At 34.5% G+C, this 9,023-nt stretch overlaps 1 long non-coding RNA gene across 1 annotated transcript; it reads right to left on the bottom strand.

Moving 5' to 3' along the window:
• Positions 1-2,102: 2,102 nt before the first annotated feature.
• Positions 2,103-6,376, bottom strand: LOC102669048 (uncharacterized). Its single transcript, XR_001386050.3, has 5 exons — positions 5,464-6,376; positions 5,293-5,330; positions 5,000-5,205; positions 3,861-4,269; positions 2,103-2,294 (listed from the first exon to the last, which is right to left on the bottom strand). It is a non-coding gene; the product is annotated as an uncharacterized lncRNA (long non-coding RNA).
• Between the last annotated feature and the right edge of the window lie 2,647 nt (positions 6,377-9,023).

A 9,023-nucleotide genomic window follows, 5' to 3' on the forward strand; every position in this document is an offset into this window, starting at 1 on the left:
TATAAATTGTTACGTTGAGGTTATGAAATGATGATTCAAACTGTGAGTATGTGATAAATTGAACATGTGACGGATGATGAAATACATGTGCATTGAGATGAGATGTATGTATTGAGTTGTGAACTATGAACTGTGCAATCACACAATTGTAAGACCCTTTAAGGGCGACGAGTATTATGATGGGATCCACTATGGGAACCCAACGGGTTAAAATGACTTTGAAAACAATTGAGTAAGTGTGTGTATTGCATAGTTCATAGGTAAAGTATATATGATTCATGAGATGTGATAACATGTTAAATTGAGATTATATCATTGTGATTAGGATTAAGTGTATGTGATAAATTGAGTATGTATATGATTGAGATATATATGTGCATTGAGTTGTGAACTATGAATTGTACAATCACACGACCATAAGTCCCTTTAAGGGCGACAAGTTAATGCTAAGTCCCTTTTAGGGGGACGAGTTAATGCTAAGTCCCTTTTCGGGCGACGAGTTGATGCTAAGTCCCTTTTTGGGCGACGAGTTAATGTTAAGTCCCTTTAAGGGCGACGAGTTAAAATTATTTTGAGAACAAAACAGGAGTTGTGTGTTTTGTACAGTTCATAGATAGAGTTTGTGTGCTAAAATGTTTTCTGGGTTGGACCTGAATCAGGAGGGAGAGACCCTGACGGACTCTTTGGAGTGTAGGCCTTGGGGGTCACACGGTTTGAGTGCTCCTTTAAGCCTATATTGATCCCATATAGTTGGAGCATTCTCGTAAAACACTGTGACCTTGACTGGTCTCCCTATGATATTACCTAGTGAGAGTGACTTGACTTTCTAGTATGTGGTTTGTCTTGTCATGTACTCCTAGGCGCCCGACGAGGTTTTTCACTGACATGGTACCACATTGCATATAGGCTTGAGTCTTAGCATAACTGTTGCATACGCTTGCTAATTGTTTATTATGAAATTGATGTGCTATTATGTCTTGATTGGAGTGTGTGATTCTTGTGTATTGTGATTGATGATTGAAAGGTGTGATTGATGATTGAAAAGTAAATTTTGAATGACAAAGGGATGAAATAATGTGAGATATGCTAAGTAAATTGTATTTGGCTACTATATGTTGTTTTGTTTCTCTCTAGTAGTTAGGAATGTGATAACTCACTCTCGGTTTGTTGTTTGTGTTTGGATCTTGTGATGATCTTGAACCTTGTGTTCGAGGGAGCAAATGGCTAGGTGAAATACTTAAAGGAACCTTGTGTTGAAGGACGTCGGGACACAATGCTCTGATAGGATCTGACAGTGGGGCATAAGTTTTATATTAATTGCATAATGTTAGTCTATTTTATTTTATCTCACTAATTTAACAAAATATTTTTGTAAATTTTGACAGCCTTATTTCGAGCCGAATATTTTTAATAAGTTTTAATTGATAATAGTGAAGTGAATGTGAACCTTTTATCCGTGTGAATTTGGTTACCGATATTTTTTTATATATTATATATATATATATGTGTGTGTGTGTGTGTGTGTGTGTGTGTGTGTGTGTGTGTGTGTGTGTGTGTGTGTGTGTGTGTGTGTGTGTGTGTGTGTGTGTGTGTGTATGTGTGTGTGTGTGTGTCGGGGTAGAGGGTGTCACACAAAGCATACCGGTCGTGTATGCTACCACCAGAATTTACCAAAGTGTCAACATCTGCTTGCTTATTCCTCTCTGAGCGTTCCCGTTACTGTCTAATTAGTGTCCCTCGAAAATCTTGAGGCAAATATGTCATAACTACATATAAATTTTGTTGAGTTAAAAAAGAATGAAGAAGAAAATGTGTCATAACCGCATATGAACAATATACAATATGTCATAACTATCAAAGTTGACACATTTGCTTATCCATTTTGTTGAGGCAAATATGTCATAACTGCATATAAACAATATACAATATTATCTCACTTATATATTAAAATCTTAAGATTAGTTTCCGTATTATCTCCAAGGATTGGTGTGACGCCCTCTACCCCTCACATATATGTACTAATAATAAAAGGAATAGGAAATCAGAATTAATTAAAAGTTTTTAAAACACATTTAAATACAAGCCTTGCAAAAGGGTAAAAGGATCACATTCACTTTTCTAACATCATAATAAAACTTGTACAAATAAATAATAAATCATCTCGGCTCAAAACAAGGTCGTCTAAGACTTCATCAATTAATACAGAAACCTATACTCCAATGTCACATCCTATCAAAGTATTGTGTTCCCGTGTCTTCTGGCATGAGGTTCTTCATAGTCATTCACCTAACCATCTACTCCCACGAACACAAAGTTCGAGATCATCACCGGATCCAAACACAAATAGCACACGGGGAGTGAGTTATCACATTCCTAACTAGTAGAGAGAAATAAGACAATAAGAAGGTATAAATATCATATAAACAAAATACAACTTACTTAAGCATAGCTCACGTTATTTCACCACTTTGTCGCGCAACATCACATCACAACACCACACATCTCATTCATTTTCACAATATTCACGTACTCAATGATCAAAACACAATATCACTAAATTAATCAATATCAATCAATATACAAGTGTTATGCAACAGATACACTAAGACTCAATCTTATATGCAATGTGGTACCATGTTAGTGAAAAACCTCGTCGGGCATCTAGGAGTGCATGACAAGACAAACCACACACTAGTAAGTCAGGTCACTCTCACTTGGTAAAATCATAGGGAGACCAGTCAAGATCATGCTATTTTGCGAGAATGCTCCAACCATATGAGATCAATATAGGCTTAAAGGAGCACTCAAACCAGGTGTATTTAACCCCAAGGCCTACACTCCGAAGAGTCTGTCAGGGTCTTTCCCTCCTGATTCAGGTCCAACCCAAAAAACATTTTAGCACACAGGCTCTATCTATGAACTATACAAAACACACGACTCCTCAATTGTTCTCAAAATGGTTTTATCTCATCGCGCTTGTGATTAAACTCGTCGGGTCCCCATAGTGGTTCCCATCACAATACTCATCGTGCATTAACTCGTCGCCTTTAAAGGATCTTAGCATTAACTTGTCGCCCTTAAAGGGATTTAGTATTAGCTCGTCGCCGTTAAAGGATTTTATAGTCATGTGATTGTACAATTCATAGCTCACAACTCAATGCACACAACATCTCAATGCACATATATATTACGAGTCAATACATACTCAATTTATCACATATATTTGGTCTCAATCACAATGGTATAATCCCTAAGTAATATGTTATCACACCTTATGAATCATATACACTTTACCTATAAACATGTAATACACACAAATATTCAATTGTTTTCAAAATCATTTTAACTCGTTGCGCTTGTTATTAAACTCGTCGAATTCCCACAATGGATCTCATCACAATAGTCGTCGTTCTTAAAGGGTCTTACAATTGTATGATTGTGCAGTTCATAGTTCACAACTCAATACACACATTTTAATACACATGAATTTCACCTTTCATAACAAGTTCAATTTATCACATACTCACAATTGGAATCACAATTTCATAATCTCAATATAACAATTTATACAAAAGGTTTATCATGAGAAGTAAAATCCCTGAAACAATTTTTCACAATCATATTAAAATCAATGAATCAAAATCATAGGTCAAAACACAAAAACATCAAGAGCACTCAAGTTTATCAATCAATTTCCATCAGAACATCAATTGGTACGTAAAATACAACAATATTGTATTTATGATCGTAAAGGAAAAATTATAATTCAATAAACATCCCAAAATAAACTCAAATGTAATCCTCTAAAGATCCCTACACATGTTCATTTTAACCTCAATTGCGATAAATGCATCCCTTACCTCTAAGCAGGCTCACGTGTGTATTCCGACAGTGATAGCGACATATCTAGCAATTTCTTGTTATTTCTCAATCTTTTTCTCTGGTTGCTCTGATCGGGTTTCCAAGCGTTTGAGAGAAAGACAAGAGATTGAAGTCTTCATTCCACTATCTGTGTGTGATGCATATTTCTTCCTCTCCACAAATTAATTTAAAAATCCCAACGGTGAAGATGTGAGAAATGAATCGCGAATCTGGTGCCCAAATTTCATGATGATCCAACGACTAATAATTCTGGGATCGTAGTTTTACTGGGACAGGTTTTGGATCTCTGTAGAAAAGGAGAAGCTACAATGTGAAAGATATTTCTCTTAGCTCCGAAATTTTTTCGTAATTTTCAACGATGAGAATTCTCGAAATTGAGTTTTGAACCTGGTGCAGAAATGTCACAACGATCTAACGGTTAACAAGTCTGATATCGTCGTTTTATTAAGACAGATCTGAGTGTATGCGGGAAAAAGAGAGAGTTTTGGGAGGAAAAAATAGAAAACGAAATTGAGAGGAAAATGAGGCGTAGGTAGGAAACCTGACCTAACATCTCCCTATTTATAGCTAGGTATTCACAACCTATCATTTACTCTATTTATTTATTTTTATTATTTTATAAAAAGAAATTCTATTTTATTCCCTATAAAATGAATAAATAAAATATCTTTTTTATTTTCTCTCAAACCATTATTTTAATTAATAAATTTATTTTTCCTTATTTATTTAATTATAAAAATCTCATCATTTTTTCTAAAACTCTATTTATTTATAAATAACAATCATTTTCAAATTAGTTTAAGAAAAAATGGGATGTTACAATTGGATCCCATATTTCCTTATTATCTCATGATTTGTTTCCTAATTATCTTAAGATTAGTTTCCGTGTGATTTCTTTATTTTATACACTTGTGAAGGCATATTTAACTGTAACGCAGCAATTGAAAGAAATGAAAGCTTTTCTCTAATATACAATGCACATCAAGTAGGAGCATAAAAATTGTCATCAAATAATTTTTTGAAAACGACAACCTAATGAATAAGCGATAGAGATTGCACAGAATTTATAAAACAACATGTAAAACAATCAGTTTCATTTCATGATAGACAAACTCACTTGTAGCCTGAAATTGAACTTAATTCATCATCATTTGCACTTGTTGCAACTGGATCATTAAAGAACGTCCATCAATTCAGGGGCATCATCAACCTTCACATCATCTTTTCCTGAGGACTCAGGAAGATCAGAAGTTGAAAAGGTCTTTTTACAGCAAATGATGAGTTCAGATGCAGCTTTTGATAACTCCCCTAGACGAAGAAGCACTTGCATGGAAAATTGAATAGTATATGTTGAGACAAATCAGATGCAACAAAAGAAGCAGGTGAGAAGATATATACAAATAACCTTACCAAGTGAAGTGAGCTTTAATCAACACAAGTGACAACCTCTGTACACCAGAGAATGAAAATGCAAGATCACGGTTAGGTTGCAAAACATGCAATTGGAATGCAGAGGAAGCTAGTGACACGGATTTTTTCTGGAAACGCAACAAATGAAATAATTAGAAGGAATCTACTCACATTTGTATGAAATCGAAAGCTATTGCACACTGTTTGATAGCCTGGTGTGAGAATAGCTCGGCAACATGACAGAATCAACATAGACTGGAACCTACCCACATAGCCTGTGCTTTTGAATTTGAATTTGAAATTTGAAATCTGAAATCGGAAAATCGTGGAACGAAGAAGCAGAGGAAGCAGAACATGGAGAGGTTGCATGGGAGGTGAGGGAAGCGCTGACACGTGGTGGAAGAAAATGAAAAGCGGACTATAGAATGGGCATAGCCTGGAACCTAGCCGAACCATAGACTGCGATTTTTGAATTTGAATTTAAAAATTTTTGAAATTTGGAAATGGAAAGAGTGGAAGGAAGAAGCAGCGGGAAGCTTTGCGCCTTTGCTGATGGAAGATTGAGGAAGCTAACACATGTCAGGAAGAAATAAAAAATTGGGAAAAATGGATAGCGCTGACACGTGGAACAACCGGTCGTTGTTTTATTACTAACGTATAGATAACAACCTACACACTAACTTCATCAACACTAAAAATCTCCTCTCTCTTTTCAACTTCCACTCCATGTTTTTCATCTGTGCAAGAAATTTAATCTTTCAAAATGTACCAATGACCCAAGTGTAATGCATCCTCTAATCTATAGAAAGGGAAGCTAACTAATGTGAGTAACAAATGCATCATCCGCCAATAGGGTGTGCTTAAAAAGGTTGAAAGAAAATAAAAAAAATTCTAAGACTATCACCATACAGCAACATTAACTTCTTTGACAATATTTTTCCTGACTGTGTGGGATGCCTTAGAACCACGATCACTAATTTCTTGAACCAAAATTAATCAGATGGATCGCCACTTGAGAACTACTTTTCACTTGTAACAGTTTGAAGCCTCTTGACAGAGCTAACTCATTTGTGGTTGGTCACTTCAGCTCTATTGATATGTAATTCTTTGAATAAGCATGAAGGGCAAAACAGTGCCATGTGTATGCCATAACAGTATGTTAACAAAAACTATCCTGTTACAACCAGAGCAAAAAAGGAGGCCAAAACAGCACCAAAAAATAAAGCCATATCTACTAACTACCATGCTAAGTATACCAATTCATGACCCTGTACCCTTTACATCCACAAGTAAAATCCCAAGAGCCACATATTGTTCTGAGGCAATATCTGACCATTGCACTCAGTAAATTCCCCATAGAAGCTACATCTTATAACTCTGATTCAGCTATATCATATATTTGCAGCACCCGATTAGTAACCATAACACCCTGCAATGTTATATATAATAATAATAATAATAATAATAATAATAATAATAATAATAATATGGTGATTAGGTATATTGGATAGCAAACACGCGTCACTTTGAATCAAACCAATCTCAAGAGCACATCAGTATGCACTAGTTCAAATAAACATCATCAAAAAATTAATTCAGATATGCAGCCAAAATATGATAAACATAGGATTAAAATATCACAATTTACAATTGATACTCAGACTATGCATGTGCAACCAATGAGTACAATATTTTTTTCAAACCATTTTATTTGCAGGATTAATAACAAAGTTGCATATTCATGCCTAGCTGGAGTTGATAATCGACTCTTCTAGTTTACCGTTCCTACTCTCTAATAAATTCTTGCATACACAAAGCTATTATTACAAAACAACATCTACACAACAGTGACAAAATAAAGAATAAGATATATACACGTCAATCAAGCCAGGCATGACAACAACTCCATAATCAATTTAGACTTCCCCTGATTACCATATCCCTCAACGAAAGATATTATTTTCCCTTCATTTATCTCCATTAACAACAAATGGTCAAGAGAAAAGGTGTTCTTCACTACTAATGAATTGGTGCTAGTGCCACTCAAGTGAGTCCTAACTCGTAAGACCCTCAACCTCACTTTTCTTTTTATTTAACTACAGGTATCTTTCATGATTGCTAGTCCTGCTCTAAACACGTTCAAACAAAAATTCCTCTACCTTCACACAATAATCTTTACAACCTCACAGGAAAAAATAAAAAGAGTAAAACAAAAAAATACAATGATCAAGGTTTAGAAAAGTAAAACCTGAACCAGAAATGATCCTTTGTGGGGTCACAATGCATTTGCTGGATATCCAGAAGTGACAATAGGGAAGAAGGCTGCATTTATCTTCAAAAACCGTTGTTACCAAAGAAATTAATAAAATTTAATCTTATTTAAGTAGTGAAATGTGCAGTAAAAATGAGCAGGACACGGTTAATGGTTTAGCTAGGAGGAACATGTAACCTACACTTATTTCAATACCGCTTTGGATGAAATAACATCCACAATATACTTTCCAAACATTTTGGAGAATGCTGCTTACCTAATTTGCAATACACTGAAGAAAAGCCAAGATGAGAAAGATAAATCACTGTCCAAAATTGATCAAGGAACCTGCTAGTAACATGCCAGGGAGAGAAGCATTATTTGATTATCTTCTTTCGTCACTCGAAGATGTCATTATAGACAACTGTACCATAAATCAGGTGGGCAGAAACAGGTACACTGTTAACCAACTCAGTGAACAACAATTGATATCACACTAGGTGCCTGGGAAGGATGTCTACTGTGACATCCATTATCTTTATAACTACTGTCTACTGGGTTATCCTGCTGAAGCAAATCCTGATGTGAAGCTGGCAGCTGAGAAAATTTTGAAAAATAAGCTTTTTTTAAAGTCGACAACCTCATCTGAATAGATTTTTTGTTTTCATTGGCTAATATCTCTACAATCTACATTGAGAACATGTCATATATGTGATACTTTGGCACATTGAGTTCTTTTACAAAAATTGGTTGATGATGCATTGAAGAATTTTGCAAAGGTTGAATCTCTTATGTGAAGAATGCATTTTCTGTGAATTATTATTGCTTTTTTTTTCTGTTGTGAATTATTATTGCTGTTTTTAATGAATCAGTTCAATCCTAGATCATTGTTCTTCCAATCTCTATTTGATTCAACTGATTCAGCTTCAGTTGGGGGTTCAAGAATCCAATCTATCAATCAACAGTTTAACAAAACAACAGGTCAAAGAAAGAAAATCAGAAAATCCCTCTTAATGAATGCTTTGAAAAAAGAAAAGGAAAAGCATTTTCATACATTCGGATGCACAGCGTGCACACAGCGTAGGACTGAATTTGGCCCGCTTTTGCTATAAGCTCTTTAATGCGGTTAAAAAAAGATTCCCAAATTTACACTGTATTTTTTCAAATTTATTTTCCAAAGACCGGTTGAGAATTTAGGTCATTCAACCTGAATTCTCAAGGTTATTTCTTTTATTTTTAAGAAAATTATTTTTAAAAAAATATAAATAATGGAAGAAGATATGTCTTCTACATAATATCATTCAAATTATTATTAGTTTCGTTATTTTCGTAATTTAATTGCATTTGTTAGTATATTTTGTTATTCTAATTTTAGTAATTTGGCTTCCATCTCAATTATCCTAGTGTATGTTTTAACTCATAAGTATTATATAATTGAGATATAGTAATTATTTATTCACTATGTTTTTAATCAATTTAA

This window comes from Glycine max, chromosome 18, assembly GCF_000004515.6.
Source record: "Glycine max cultivar Williams 82 chromosome 18, Glycine_max_v4.0, whole genome shotgun sequence".
Lineage (NCBI taxonomy): Eukaryota > Viridiplantae > Streptophyta > Magnoliopsida > Fabales > Fabaceae > Glycine > Glycine max.